This window comes from Marmota monax, unplaced genomic scaffold, assembly GCF_021218885.2.
Source record: "Marmota monax isolate L192 unplaced genomic scaffold, Marmota_monax_Labrador192_F-V1.1 WCK01_AAM20220418_F8-fsc00098, whole genome shotgun sequence".
NCBI lineage: Eukaryota > Metazoa > Chordata > Mammalia > Rodentia > Sciuridae > Marmota > Marmota monax.
The window spans coordinates 3,864,615-3,882,090 of NW_026694639.1; the positions used below are offsets into that span (position 1 = coordinate 3,864,615).

At 32.3% G+C, this 17,476-nt stretch overlaps 1 protein-coding gene across 1 annotated transcript in view; it reads right to left on the bottom strand.

The window, feature by feature from the left end:
- The window catches only part of Malrd1 (MAM and LDL receptor class A domain containing 1), a 670,952-nt gene that overhangs the window by 355,533 nt on the left and 297,943 nt on the right, over positions 1 to 17,476 (bottom strand). The gene's annotated exons all lie outside the window — the stretch shown is intronic.

Here is a 17,476-nt window from a genome sequence, read left to right on the forward strand (position 1 = left end):
CTGATTGCCTCAGCATTTTAGTTTAAACCTTTAGGTTTGTTGTGCTTTAGTCAAGCAAACAATAATCCACAATTTATACTACATGAAATTTTAAAACATGTGTTCTACTTTGTAACTGATGCATAAACATAACCAATATGATTGAAAGAAATGCTTCCATTTTTCAAGGCTCAAAGTTCAACATATGTGTATTAATTTAACCCTACCAATCACAATTTAAAAATACTGTTGACTTTGCTTTTGTTTATCTGATCTTCAGAAACAGCATGGAACTTTTTTTATACTATGAGTTAATAACTGGATTTTCATATTTTTGTACTACACTAATGGCTTTTTAAAATATATTTGGATGAAGCTAACAAATTATATCTTTATCCTACTTTTTACCTTTAAACACTTAAAAGTTAATGTTAAATTGATGGGCTAGTCTTTCATTGCAATATACATCTTTGTTCATCTTTTCAATATTTTTAAGCCATTATATATGATATCACTAAGGACACTTCTATATCATGACTAAGTATTTTATTTTAGCTCAATTTTACTGCTTAAATACTTTTCATGAAGCTATCTTTCTAATATATACTATTTACATTACATATTCTATTATATTATTCACCATTAATTTTGCATATAATTGATATTCATCCTGTCATATCTATTATTTCCTCCAAGTCTTTTCATCTCATTGAACTATTTTCCTTGTGCAAAGATATATTTTGACAATGAATCACTCTTCCATAATATCTTTCCTTCTTAAAACTTTATTTCAGAATAAAATTTTGTTAGGAATATAATTATTATTTATATATTTCATCTTTGTCTTAACCAACTCCATCCTAATATTTCTCATCATTACTTTATATTAATATTTCACATGATTCTTAATATCTTATGTGTTCAATAATGTATGATATTTTATATATATGTATGTTTGATTTATCTAAGTAATTATAATAATTCTAATTTAGAAGAATTAAACCACCTTGATGTTCTCAATTTTTGTCTTTCTTTTATCAGACTCTATTTAGATAATATTCCACAATTGTTTTTGCCGATAATATATGAAGCCCTTCTGTAGCTCCTTCATAATTCTTTATTGGTTTGTGGACGCCCTCTCCCAGAGATCATGCACTATTCATATTCCAATTTCCAATACATAGTATATTATAATTGATGTGACCCTTTATGATGAAGTAGAACTACTTCTCACTTCAGTTACTGGTCCTATGACTTTTTTATCAATGACACACAGAATAATTGCAACAGTAAGAAACCCAAAGACCTCTTACCAATTTGCACCAATTTCTAGGATCTTCCTGACTACATCCCTACCCTGTATCTGTACTTCAATTACTAGTGCCAGTTCTCACTCTTCTTACAGAATCCACAATGGCACTTCTCATCTTCTTTGTGGAATGTTGCTTCTAACCTCAGGGAAGCAATTATTTGAAGATAAAGAAAAAGCATATAGATATTTTTGTGTTAAAATTGTAAAGGGAAAATTAACTCTTATGATGTTAAACACTAGTTTCTGTTATTAAGAAATCTAATTTTGTGTTAACCAATGAAATTCAGAAACTATGTATAGATATATAATATTATTTCTCTTTTCAAAGTGTAGAGAAAGCACATTTGTTTCAAAAATATTTAATTTCAGGAAGATATTTGAAGTATGTAACCACACAAGTATATTGTCTATTTGTGCTGATTCTATTAGTCTAGAGATAAGCTCAGAAATTGGTAGATGCTACATAATAATAGAATTTTAATGTGAATGGCAAATCATACTTTTAAGTTTAAAATGTTAATAATGAGATAAGTGTGAGCCAGGGTAACTGCAGTGGACAATAGATGAGATGCCATTAAATATGAAAAGTAATGCCCATAGTTAAATTTCTATGACTTCCTAAAATTGGTGTTTATTGATTGCAAATTCCTTCCTTATTATTAAGTCTAATAGAAGTTTCTGAATACGTGTTATTTAAGGTTTGCAAATCTGCTATTGACTACTTCTTTTAGAACTATAACTTTCCTGGTCTTCTGGGACAACACAGTATTTTTTTCCTTTTCCTTCTGCCTGTTTTCATCTCCTTTATAACCATCCTCCTCTCCAATATTGCTATTATCAGGATCTGATGTTGGGGTCCTGATATTATTTGATGATTGCTAATTTCACATCTCCTGCAGAAACATCCTTTTAAAACTTAAGATCTACATATGGACTGGTATCTATCAATTGTTCATTGGACACATGTCAAGCAAAAGAGCAGAAGTTAAGTTATGAACTTACAACCTCCTCATCCTTCTGCATCTTTAAGAGTGAAGAAAACTACCAGTTATCCACTTTCCCAGCCCAGAAATCCTCTAGAGTTAAGTATTCATCAAATCTGTAAACTTATTCCTTCCAGATGTTTATTACCTTCTTTTCATCTTCATTGAAAGCAACTTGACACCATACATCTTGAATGGAATATCGACAGTCTCCCTGTGATACTCCACCTTCAAATTTGCTCTCATATACACTGCTGTCAATGATGTTTCTAAGATACAATTTTGATTCTATTATTTCTGTATTTAAATGTCTTTCTAGAACTCTCAAGTTAAAGCATGCATTTAATTTTTATTTGTGCTTTTGACTTATACATGACAGTAGAATCTACTATGAGATAGTCATACAAACATGGAATATATCTTATTCTAAATAGATTCCCAGTCTTCTGGATGTACATGATATTTAGATTCACTGTGGTATATTCATAAACCTACATAGGAAAATTATGTCATATTGATTCCACTGTCATTCCTATTCCTATTCTCCTTCCTTCCTTTCAATCCATTTCTTAGCAAGGACTATCAGAAAACCATGCTTGTATCTCTAGACTCCTAGCTATTCCTTGCTCTCAAATCAAATGCTAAACAGGCTAAATGTTAGATAAGTTAACCATGCTAACACACCATGATCTCTCTTGCCTCTGGGATTTTTCTACCACCCTGTAGTTCCCATCATTTGGAACTCTTTTTAATCTATTCTTGATTCAATCATCACTTCATCCTTCTTACATATAACTGGCACAAGACTAACTGAGAAAATAAAAACTAAACTACTAAAATTCTTAAGCCACATCAATTATCTATGGTAGATGAGAGAAAGAAAGAGAAACATAGACAGAGACAGAGAAACAGAATAATATTGTGAATCACAATTATTGTCAGATTACACTAACATTTTCTAAATACTTATTTCCAATATTTAAGGGGAAAATTAGGAACTGAAACTATCCAATAAGAGGAAAACCAGATAACAGTAGTCTTAGGACCATGCATGTAAAATCCTATTAAGGAATATTTTTACTAAGAATATGAGAAAAGAGAATATGTGGAGATGTGATGTATCTAATTGATGGTACCTATTTTCTAATACTTAAGGTTTATTATTAAGGAGAAGTACAAATTGGAAGACATTATCATCAAAAACTCATACTAAGAAAATTGATTCAATATTAGGAAAAAGATTACAAGAAGGGGTACCCGAGAGTTGAGAAAGCTCTTTATGTGAGGCAGTATATTCTGTCTCAACAGGCCTCTGTTCTCCTCATCTCTATTGTCTGTAAGGTCAGAGAAATGATTTCTTGATTGGTGGGTGCTTCATTTTTCAATTCATCCAACAGCAATTTGGTAAATGTTGAGACTGATTTGTCAATAAATGTGTCCTTGTGGAGTTCTCACATTTTAATAGAATGGAATAAGTGCTAGGGCAGAGAAAAAAGTTCAAGTTTAATTGTAATTGAGTAAAATAAATCCTTCACAGAAGTCATAGATCCTTATGTACGAGAGCATGAGCTACCTTCCAAGATCATCTCAAACTCTTTTTATAATTCATTTACCTGAACTCCGACAAACCGTTTATAAGGTAATAATAGCTGCATGTATTATTTCTCAATTTTTCTTTAACTGATCCTCTCTACTTACAAATAATATCAAATGAAAGAGGGAACACACAGATTATAGCACAAGTAAAACATGGACTATTATAGACTCTGGGGCTATAATATCAAAAATATGATACAGGAATACTATAAACATCTGTATATCCATAAATGTGACAACATGAATGACACAGACCTATTTTTTAGCAAAGCACAAGCTTATTCAGTGCAAAGTAGATAATTTAAGTCATTTTGTAGCTACTATGAAAATGCAACTAATGATTTAAAAATACTTCAGAAAGAAATCTCTATTTCAATTGGTCTCACTTGAAGCTTTCTACAAAATCTTCAAGGTCCACAAAGCAGCCAGGAAGAATTAAAACTGTCCCTATTTCAGATGACATTATTGTCTACAAAATAAATCTCTACTGCAAAAGTCTGAGAACTTTTTTGACTCAATAAGGTCTAAGGACACAAGATTGACATGAAAATTAACTTTATTTCTATATACTATCAGTGAACATATGGAAAAAATATTTATAATGTAATACCATTTATAAGCCTTCAAAAATCAAATACTTAGGTATAAAACTAATGAAACTTGTATAGAACTTATATGCTAAAAACTGCAAAATACTGATGAAAGAAATCAAAGGTCAAAATAGTGAAGAAGCATACTGTGCTCATGGATAAGAGATATTGCTTCTCCCCAAATTGACTTTCTTATTTAATATAATTCTCAAAAAAATCATTTTAATATTATTTCTAATTACAGATGATATATTTCCAAAATTTATTTGGAAAATCAGAGGAACTAAAATAACCAAAACAATTTTAAAGACTAATAAATGCAGAGTAATCACTAAATAATGTCAAGATTTATTGTACAGCTTTTGTTATCAAGATTGTGTTGTGTTGGTAGAAGAAAAGACATTTTATGGTAGTGAATTTTCTGTTACTGTAAAAAAAATCTTATATAAAGAATGTTAAAAAGAAGAAAGATTCATTCTGTCTCACAGTTTTGGAGGTTTCCATCAATCCTGGTGCTTTAGGGCCTATAGTGAGGCAGCACACCATGTGAGCGAACATGGCAGAGAAAGCTACTTACGTGGCATTAAAGAAGCAAAGAGAGAGGAAAGACCAACATCCCACAATCCCCACTGAACGCATTCACCCATGACCTAAAAGCCTTCCACTACTCTTTCATCCTTAACATTCCACTACCTTCCAAAGTACCAAACTGGGGACTAAGCCTTTAACACACATATCCTTCGGAGGGCATTACATAGCCAAACTATAGCACACTTAGATCTCTATTCTGATAGAGAATCCAAAAATAGCTCCAGAAAAGTACAATGAATTAATTTCTTTTTTTTTTTAAGAGAGAGTGAAAGAGGGAGAGAGAGAGACAGAGAATTTTAATATTTATTTTTTAGTTATTGGCGGACACAACATCTTTGTTTTGTATGTGGTGCTGAGGATCAAACCCGGGCCGCACGCATGCCAGGCAAGCGCGCTACCGCTTGAGCCACATCCCCAGCCCCATGAATTAATTTCTGACAAAAAGGAAAAAGCAATTAAACCAAGGGAGTGTAGTCTTATTCATTGCATTAGAAGAATTGGATAGCTACTGGGGGAAGGGGTTCTTGACCTAAACCTAAAGCTTATAACTTATATGGAAATAAATACAAAAGATCATAAACTTGAATGTAATGTAATATATATATATATATATATATATATATATATATATATATATATATAACTATGAAACTTTAAGAAGAAATAGGAGAAAATTTTGGAACTAAAACCTTTTTTTCTTGAATATATCTATATCTATCTATCTATCATTTTTATCGATATCAGATGTAAAAATGCTACATGGAATTTGTTTCCACACACAAAAAAAAGGTTTTTGGGATAAAGTAATCTGGAAAAAATGCATTGATAATGTCAATCTTTTGAAAATTTAGAATGCATGCTATACATAAAAGATTTAGAAAATCTGATTTGGCCCATGAATGATCCAGAGAAAAATCCTCACACATAATTTCTTCTTCCATATTGACTATCTCATTTCATAACGTGGAAAATATGATATTATATAAAACACTGGGCAAGTAAGAACAAGGATAATTTAGGAAAGACAATGAAAGGCTTCCAAGTCCCAGTCACTCATCTGCAGCCTACAATAAGAAGTGTGTGAAGCTTAGGATAGCTGATCCTTCACAGGAAGCCTGGCTTATTAACACTATGATACCTAACCCATTTTCTACCATAATCTCCCACAGAAAACAAAAGTGATTCAGAGTCCATGGTTAATAAAGTCCCTGAAAACACAATATTTGTTTTCAAGGTGATGGATCACTTTTATGCAAGCCTATTTTGGATTAGTATTTGAATATGACTTAATTATCTCCCTTTGTCCCTTCCAGAAGTAATTTGCACTTAACTCTCTCACTCAAATTGTGAATGTTTATGTATCTATCTCTATTACTAGACAAGGAGCTCCAAAATTATTCAAGTCATATCTTGTCCTTCTTTGTTTTTGCCACAGGGCCAATTATATTAGAGGTACCCAATGCTTACCAAATAAATAAATGAAAAGGAAACAAAGGACTAAAAAGCAAGTAATGTGAATGTTAATTATGAAATATATGCTTAGATTTTAAATGCTTACTGATGAAGACCAAAGTATAAAGTCTCTAATTTAGGATGGTCTGACTTAACTTTTTATAACCTTTTAATGTGTAGAAGAGATACACATTCGGTAGACACCATATTTCAAATTTTGGAATTTGATCAATATTTCGTAAGATGATCATTTCCCAGGCTAGTGATAAAGCAATAAGTTCTTCTCTTGTAATTCCCAGTCCGTCATATAGTCATAAGGTTAAACAGATTGTTGTTTAACTGTGTTGCTAAGCTACATCATGTTAGGTATAGTAAATGCATTCCCAACTTAAGGAGTTCAAATGACAAGAAGTGTATATGACAAGAAGTGTATTGAGATGAAATCCCAGTTTAAGTGGAGGAGCATCTATAATTATCTAAGTAAAAATTTCTCTGTATATAGAAAGGATAATGTACACAGGCACCCACAGAGGACAGTGGATGCTGTCAAATTCATTTTTGCCACCACTGAGCAAAAATTCTGAAATGACAAAAAGTTTCAGATGGAATATTGAACTAAATGCAATACAGAGGTTCCATATATACAGATATATAGAGAATATAACCTTACTCTGAGAAAAGAGTAGCAGATATGGCATCATGATACCTCCTACTTCCCAATTCATCTTCTTAATTGAAAATTTGAGAATTCTACCATGACAAATAAGAGAGGGCAGTCAGGATGAAAATGAGTTAACTCAAAAATAAATTAATTAATTATAAAAGTCCTGAAGGATAACTAAGTGGGTAGTGAAATGATATGAATGCATTGATAGAAACCAAAGGACATAGTTATTGAATATGGTAGTAACCTAAAAAGGAATGTGTTTTAATAAATTGTTGACCTTGAAAATATACTTTGTTAAAAAGTCCATCAAGGGCTGGGGTTATTGCTCAGTGGTAAAGCGCTTGCCTCTCATGCGTGAGGCCCTGGGTTCAATCCTCAGCACCACATAAAAATAAAGGTACTGTGTCCATCTACAACTAGAAAAAACATAATTTTAAAAAAGTCCATCAAATATAACACATACCACTTTGCCTGATCATTTTTTTATTTTTTTATTCAAATATCAATTTCTCAATGAGAATTTATATTGCTGCCCTATTTAAAATTGTAATACACACCCTAAGCATTTTTTCCTTACTTTTCCCTATTTCTTCCAATAGAACTTATCCCCATGAAATATATATATATATATATATATATATATATATATATATATATATATATTGTGTTAACTTATTTTGTTTTTTACTTTTTGTAACTACTGTGCTATTTTATTTTGCTTTATGTTTATGTCCCCCATCACTGCCATCAGTCAGAATAAGAGCTCTATGAAGAATAGAGGATTTTTATCTATTTTTCCCTGTATCCCACGTAACCAGAACAAAGCCTGGCATATAATAGATACTCAAAAAATCTTTGCCGAATAAATCAATTATCATTTTTTAAAAAATTCTGAGAACTTTCAAAAAATTATTTCAGGCAGCTGAATACAAATCTACCCACACAATTTTGACTTGAAATATTTGAATCAATAAAACCCAAATTATTTCCAATGATTAAAATTAAGAAGTATTTGTTCATGTCGATAAGGAAATTATGAATATAAAACAGTGCCACTTCTTTTTACCAGAAAGCTTTTTTAAACTTCTGTATGATTTAGATGGGGGCTTTTAAATTTTAATGTACATATGAATCACCTAAGGAGCTTGTTAAAATGTAGCTTATGATCCAGGGTGTCTAGAGTGTGGTGGCCTGAATGCTGGCAAAATATTGTTTGTCTAAGGACTAAGATTTGAGTTGCTAAGTTTGTTTTTTCAACAATGTTAAATTCTGTATTAACATGAAATAAAAAATAATTATATTTTGAGGAACATTATACCAGTAGGAAGGAAAAGTGTTTAAAAATACTTGTATTTGGGGCTGGTGACATGAACGTATAGTCCCAGCCACTCAAAGGCAGAGTCACAAGAATCACTGAAACCCCAGAGTTTGAGGCCAGCCTGGATAACAGAGAATAAGTCTCAAAGGAGAAAAAAAAAATAACAACTCTTAGTAACTTTTATAAGAGTTTTGTCTAATCTAGGAAGAATATACTTTCCCATCCCATTAATTTGGGACCTAGGTATGAGATTTGCTATGGCCAAGAAGAAATTTAGACGCATTATTCAGGCAAGGACTAATCATATCTTTGCTTGTGGAGATGGAACCCCTGTGTTCCTATTATTTGGCCTAAGAAGAACGTGCTTTAGGGATCATGGAAGATCAGAAGCATCTGAGGCAAGCCAGGGCTTTACTCACACCTTGAGGCTACAAGCTGAAAACGTTAGAATCAGTTTTGCCAAAAGTCTCACATACAGTCAAAAAGTTTACGTGGGGAGCAAATGCTAACAAAAAGTTAGCAACCTAAAAAATGTTAGGAAGGGTCTCTTCAACTTCTTTAAAAAATAGATGCAAAATCCTTAACAAAATATTAACATATCATATCCAACAATGTATTAAAATAATTATATGCCTGACAAAATGAAATCAATTTCAGGTTTGGGAAGATGCCTCAAAACTCAAAAACCAAATAATACAGTTTATTATATTAACAGTCTGAAAAATATACATCACTTAATTAAATCAATTTTAACAATAGAGAAAAAGCCTTTGACAAGATGCAACATCAATTTATAATAAAACCTCTCAGCAAACTAGAAATATGAAAGATATCATATTTAATGGTAAAAAAAGGAAAAACAAAGCAAAACAAAAACAAAACCCTAAACTCTAGATGCTTACCCACTAATATCAGAAGTAAAGCATGGATGTTCCCTTTCAAAGCTATTTTTGAACATCACACTGGATCTATTAGCTACCAAAATAAAATAAGAAAAGAAATCAAAAGTGGTGAAATAAATAAAATGATCTTTGGTACCACATGATGTAATTGTCTATGTAGAAAACCTTAAAAAATCATCATCAACAGTAATATTCTGGAATTAATAAACAATTCTGGAAATTTCAAGATTTGAAATAATCCTGATGTTAATAAGCAAGGTTGCAGTATTCCAGATTAATACTCAAAACAGTCAGTAGCTTTCCTATATAACATCAGTGAACAAGTAGAATTTGAAATTAAAATACAATACCATTTATATTAGCATTCCCTCCCCAAAAGAAATACTTAGTCATATGTCCAAAAAAACCTGTGCAAGATTTATTCCTTATTTATTTATATGAAGAAAACCACAAAAATGTTAAATAAAGAAATAAATACATGGAAAATTTTTCATGTTCATGGACAGGACAGGAAGACTAATGTTGTCAAGAAGTCAGTTCTGAACCAATTTGGTCTTTAAATGCAATCCTAATGAAATGCCAGCAAGGTATTATGTTGATAACCTAAAAGTTCACATAGAGGGACAAAAAAAAAAAATGTCATAGTAGTTAAGAACAAAGGCAGAAGACTGACTGACATTGCTTGACTTCAGGTCTTACAATAAAGTAATCAAGACAGTAGGGTGTTCACAAAATAACAACATTAATGATGATAGGTAAAAGATTAATCGAAGAGGATACAGAGTTCAAAAATATGCTCAGCTTTATGTTCAATATAGAGTCACAAAAATATCTTCAACTGGTATTTTAAAACAAAATAAAAACACAAGAGAAAGGATAGTTTTTTCACTAAATGGTGTAGAAAAAATAGACATCCAAATACAAAACAAGGAATCTAGACAAAGACCTCACACTTTTCACAAATTAACTCATAAAATATTGAAGATCTAAATGTAAAACACTAAACGATAAAAATCCCACAAACTAATATATGAGAAAAATCTAGGTGTTCTTTGGTTTTGGAAATGCAATTACCAAAGGCACAATTCTTGAAAGAAAAAAATAGTTGATAAGGTGGACTTTATTAGCATTAAAAAATAAGGCTTTATGAAAGACACTGTGAAGCAAATTAGAAGAAGAGCCAGACTGGAAGAAAATATTTATAAAACACACATGTGACATACTCTATCATACGATTTAGCAATCATGCTTCCTAATAGTTAACCAAGTTAGTTAAAAAATTATATCCACAAAAGTCTCTGCACGTGCATGTTTATAGCAGTTTTCTAATTGCCAAAATTAGGAGCAATGAAGATGATCTTCAGTGGGTACACAGATGAATCAAATGTACATTCAGACAATAGAATATTATTTGGCTAAAATAAATGAGCTCTAAGCCATGAAAGACATGCATAGCCTTAAATGCATATTAATAAGTGATATAAGATAATCTGAAAATTCTGATTAATGTATTTTTCCAATTACATGACATTATATACAGACAAAACTATGAACACTATTAAAAAAATCAGTTATTGCCAGGGGAAAAGGGAGGGAACAGTCATAGGTACAGCATAGATTTTCAGGACAGTGAAAATTATCTTATGATATTATTATAGTGGATACATGTTATTATACATTAGGCAAAAACCATGGAATGTATAGCACCAATAGTGAAACTTAGTGTAAACAATAGACTTTGGGTAAGAATGGAGTTACCAAAGTAGACTCATCAGCTGCCTCAATTCTACCATTCTGGCTGAGTGGAACAGGTTGTGTGCACACAGAGGCAAGGATATGTGGGAAATCACTGTGCTTTCCATTCAGTTTTGTAATGAACATTAAAGTCTATTAATAATAAAAAGTTTTAAAGGAAATCCTACAGAATAAGATTACCTTTTTTTTGCAATATGTATATTTGATAATGTTTTAAAATCCAGAATTAAAAAGAAGTCCCAAAATTCAATAACAAAAGCTATAAAACAATCCTACAAAACTGGCTCAAAGATTTCAACAGCTATTTCTCCAAAGATGCACAAAAGGCTAATAAGCTTAAGAAAAGATGCTCAACATCATTAATTATTAGGGAAATGCCAATTAATGTGACTATTAGATTCTACTTATACCCACTAGGATGGCTATAATGAAAAATTAAAAAGAAAAAATAACAAGTCCCAGACTTCTTTCAAGAATTCATTTAATTCATTCATCTTCTCAGCCAGGCCTATCCTTATCATGCTAATTATACATACACACACATGTATGTATGTTTGTATATGTGTGTGGTTCTGTGTGGTTGCATATGTATCTATCTATAGGGATGGTACATTTTTTCTAATTAACATGAATATCTGGTATATGTTCATGAAAAATTTTGTTTTATCTACTAATGCATAGTAGGTGTCTTAAACATTGCCTGACATGTAGTTACTAGTTAGTAAATATGTATTAAATCAATTTTATATTTCTATCTTTTCTGCTTCCCTTGAGTATTGATAGGGTTTTAAAAATTTGTCAGTTTTTCAAACTCTATCTTGGACTTTTGTTCTTTTTCATTAATTTGTGTTACTAAATAGTTTCTAATATGAGGGTATGAAGCTATAATTTTTATTCTAAGTATTAGCTTAACAAGATCCCACAGGTTTTGTTATAAAGTATTTTATAACTCTTTATATGCTCTTTCAGAACATTTTCTAATTTTATTGTGATTTGGGAGGTAGATGTGAGTTATTAAAGTTATGTTTCAAATCCTCAACAGTAGAGATTTTTTAGGAATTGTCTTGTAAATAATTTCCAGCCTAATTTAAAACACATATTATAATAAATTAATTCATCAAAAATTTTGAAATGTGCTTAATATTTAAAAAGATCCTTTTATTTTTATGATGTTATACTTGTGACGAAAAATAATAGATATCTGCAGTTGATATATATATATATATACACACACACACACACACACACATACACACATACTCACACACACACACACATTAGGTTCAGGGTACTAACCAATTATGTCAATCAAATGCCCTACAACTTTACTCATCACAATACAGAATTAAATTATTCAGAGATTGCCTAAAATACTCTTAATTATATATCAACAATAAAGTTAATTAAAACCATAAGAAAACAGAAATGGGAGTGGTGAAGATGGCGGCAGGTAGAAAGGTAGCACTCCCGTGACCTGCGCCACTGCACCAGCAGTGAGTGAGTTCAGAACGGTCAGATGCTATCTTGTCAGGAATATTCAGTGAAGTTGGGCTACAGTGAAACCTAAGGGAAGAGTTTGAACATCTGAGGGGCAGTGATGTGGCTCAGACATGAGTGAATCTGAGCAAACTGTGCATGAAATGGCTCAGACCCACCCTCCTCACCAGGCACCCAGGCGCGGAAACCAGCGGCCACAATATTAGAGAACTGACATTATCAGCATTCTGCGGATTGGATCTCAACGGAGCGAATTTGGCGACAGAACAGGTGTGTGACCCCCAGCTTCCCCCTTCCATACAGCTGGGAAAACTCAAGAAATCTCTCCCCATCTCTCCATGGGCGTGAATATCAGAGCTGAGGGAAACAGAAAAGGCACCTGACCTCCAACTCCCCCTCCCACCTTCAATGAAAACCGAAACATTTCTCACCAGCTCTTGGGGCGTGGCTATCAGAGGGAATCAGGCAGAATAGGCTGCCGGTTTCCAATTCCCCCGCTCCACAACTGGGAGGTCTGGGTGAGGGGTAAAAATTTGTTACCAGGATGTATGCTCCCTATTTACCTCACTTATTATTTCTCTTGCTGAGAAAAAAAAAAACTTTTTAGTTTGAATATATCCCATTTGTTGATTCTTGATTTTAACTCTTGTGCTATAGGTGTCCTATTAAGGACTATGGAGCCTGACACCATGAGATTGAGATTAAGGCCAACTTTTTCTTCTGTTAGACGCAGAATCTCCGGTTTGATTCCTAGCTCCTTGATCCATTTTGAGTTAACTTTTGTGCATGGTGAGAGAAAGGGATTCAATTTCATTTTGTTGCATATGGATTTCCAGTTCTCCCAGCACCATTTGTTGAAGATGCTATCCTTTCTCCATTGCATGCTTTTAGCACCTTTGTCTAATACAAGGTAGTTTTAATTTTGTGCATTGGTCTCTGTGTCCTCTATTCTGTACTATTGGTCTACCAGCCTGTTTCAGTGCCAGTACCATGCTGTTTTTGTAACTATTGCTCTATAGTATAGTTTAAAATCTGGTATCACTATACCACCTGTTTCACTCTTCCTGCTTAGAATTGCTATGAACATTGATGTGGCTGTGTCCCTGTAGTATGCTCTTTTTATGTCTTTTGGGTATAGTCCAAGAAGAGGAATAGCTGGATCAAATGGTGGTTTCATTCCCAGCTTTCCAAGGAATCTCTCCATACTGCTTTCCAAATGGCTACACCAATTTGCAGTCTCACCAGCAGTGTACAAGTGTACCCTTTTCCCCACATCCTCGCCAGCACTTATTGTTGTTTTGACTTCATAATGACTGCCAATCTTACTGGAGTGAGATGGTATCTTAGAGTGATTTTAATTTGCCTTTCTCTGATTGCTAGAGATGGTGAGCATTTTTTCATGTATTTGTTGATTGATTGTATATCCTCTTCTGAGAAGTGTCTGTTCAGATCCTTGGCCCATTTGTTGATTGGGTTATTTGTTTTTTTGTTGTTTAACTTTTTGAGTTCTTTGTAAACTCTAGATATTAGAGCTCTATCTGAAGTGTGAGGGGTAAAAATTTGTTACCAGGATGTATGCTCCCTATTTACCTCACTTATTATTTCTCTTGCTGAGAAAAAAAAAAACTTTTTAGTTTGAATATATCCCATTTGTTGATTCTTTTTTTTTTAATTTTTTTTATTGGTTGTTCAAAACATTATAAAGCTCTTGACATATCATATTTCATACATTAGATTCAAGTTGGTTATGAACTCCCATTTGTTGATTCTTGATTTTAACTCTTGTTATGAAACAGAAGAAGACCTAAAAAGAGCATACTACAGGGACACAGCCACATCAATGTTCATAGCAGCACAATTCACAATAGCTAGACTGTGGAACCAACCTAGATGCCCTTCAATAGATGAATGGATAAAAAAAATGTGGTATTTATACACAATGGAATAATACTCAGCACTAAAAAATAACAAGATCATGGCATTTACAGGGAAATGGATGGCATTACAGCAGATTACGCTAAGTGAAGTTAGCCAATCCCTCAAAAACAAATGCCCAATGTCTTCTCTGATATAAGGGGGGTACCTCAAAATAGAGTAGGGAGGAAGAGCATGAGAAGAAGATCACCAGTAAACAGAGAAGAGAGGTGGGAGGGGATGGGAGAAGGGGAATTGCACGGAAGATGGAAGGAGACCTCATCGTTATACAAAATACATATATGATGGTGTGAGGGGGAAGAAAAAAAGAGAGAGAGAAATGTGTCACAGTAGATTGGGTAGAGAGAGGTGATGGGAGGGGAGGGGAGGGAGGATAGGAAGGGCAGAAGATACAATAGACACTAGTATTGCTGTATGTATATACGTGGCCGTATAACCAATGTGATCCTGCAATCTGTACACATGGAAAAATGAGAATTCATACCCCATTTGAATCAAATATATGATATGTCAAGATCATTGTATTGTCATGAGAAACTAATAAAAAAAGAAAACAAAAATGGTTATTCTACAAATGAGTCTTTATATCAATGGTAGTTATATTCAAATAAAAATTTACAGTTATTTATAGTTCTTAGATATAAAAATCATTTTCAATATCTCCTATATTTTAGGAATGCTATTCAAATTACAAATAAAAATTTATTTTTTTCTAATAGATTTTGGTTTCAGAGTCTACATCGATCTACAGAAAATTAAAGCAGCAAGTAATTTTATAATTGATTGTTTTATTCTCCTCCACCAAAGTCAACGCTTTTAAAAAGAGGTTCTTTTTTATTCTTTCTGGTATTTCTAGATTGTACATTTCTACCTAATCATATTTCAAAAGTTTTTTCTAGTTGTGAATTCTCAAAAAGAAAGAAATAAAAGAAAAATAACATAGCAAAAGAAAGAAAGAGTAGACATTTAGTCCAAATACTTGATTGGTTGCCAGCCAAGCTTCTGAAATCAGTTGCTATGGTAATTCTTTTAATTTTTTCTTTGTATTCCTCTGGGTCTAATTAGAACACCAAAGTTTATAGTGTATGCAGGATAATAACACCACTCATAATTCCAATAGCAGGTTCTAGCTACTTTATAATTAAAACATAACATTTAAGACCAGTAGCCTGGGAGTTTGGTTGATCTTTCAATTGCATAATAAAAATAAGCAATGCTATATTAAAAAATATTCTTATGGAATAAAAACCAATGTCAAAATTGAGGTCACTTTTAGGTTTTCATTTCTAACTTTTGTTTATTTGTTCAAAGAAGTTGAAAAAGTTTTCGTTTTTCTATGCAGTGTGTGGAAGTAATTCAGCTTCCTTGCACCAGTGTTAATGAAATAAGTAGGTCTGAAAAAAATTAGAGAGATTTTGTAATTCAGGTCACCACAAAACACCTTCTGGTACAACTTTCCCTTCAAAGGGTTAAGTTAGTTTAGCCCCTATGTTTTATATAAAACAATTACCAAGACAAAATTTTTCAATACATTTCTGATACCCTTAGTCATCATCATATTTCCCAAATAGAAAAAACTAGAAAGATTCATGACTCCTGAATCTAAATATAAAAAGAAAAATTTAGCCATAAATGAATTGATATTTTAAGTACTGAAAATTGAAGTATTGAAAATTGCATTTAATTACATCTCTGTGAAAGATATCTAGCAACATTACAAATAAAAATCTAAAGCATAACATCTGATTTGTTTAACAACATAATAGATCTGTGTGATATTGAAATTAAAATGGCAATGAAATAACTGTATAAGCATTTGATGCAAAGTTAACTAAAATGTAGCAGAAAGTATTTGACGGTAAAGATCAACGCTAGTACAAAATTCAAGATTAACTAAGTATTTTGCTGAGCTTACATATGAAAAAATAGATATTATAAGAAATAATATCCACAAATCAAGGAACAAATAGCTATTTGATTTAAAGAGAACTGCATTGCCTTTTTAAAATATTGGATTCTTACACAGAAGTATTATGGTAGCTTGGGCAGAGCAAAAGATCATAAATCAAAACACTTGTATCCTAGGACCAACTTTGTTAGCATTCGTTGTATGAAGTTTTGAAAAAAAAATCTTACCCATTCTTATTGGTACCTTCATTCATGAAAAGCATAATTAATATCTGGCCCACTTACCTCTCAGGGCTTCTGTGCAGATCAAGTGGAGATCAGTTAAGGGCTTTGAAAGTTAAAAGTTCTACATAAGTAGGAGCTCTTGCTATACTGAAGTAGTTTTTGAAAACCCCAACCTAAGTTTGGTTTCAAGAAGCAAATAAAACTAAACTACTATATCCTGGTTCAGATATTATTATAAGTAATAGTGGAATAACTTGTCAACCTTCATCTTGACAATTTATATTCACCTCATTTGCAACTAAATGAAGCAGCGATTGGACTGTGCTACACCATTTTATAGGCTTACCAGGATGAGGCATATGGTCCATTTAGCTGAGGGTATTTTAATAGGTAGTGTTTGTTCTGAGTTGATCTCCTACTGCAACGGTTTTACATAGCTGATCTAAATCTCCACTGGGAGATCACTTTGTCCATTTGATATATTATCAGAGTAATTTTGTTTATCAGCTTATCACATATGTTTGCACACAGAAATGACAACCCTCTGAAATGCTTCAAAGTACAGAGGTTCACCAACCCCAAATGAATTGACTTTGATGGATGTTTTGCTTCTTTTTTTCCAGCAAATTTCTTTCACATAATAAATAATTATTTCTGTTCTGTTTTTCTTTGAGTATAGCAATCTAATTTAACTCCAATTACTTCGTACATACACACAAAAACCATCAGTTATTTTGAAATAAATTATGGCTCAAAATAAGGTATG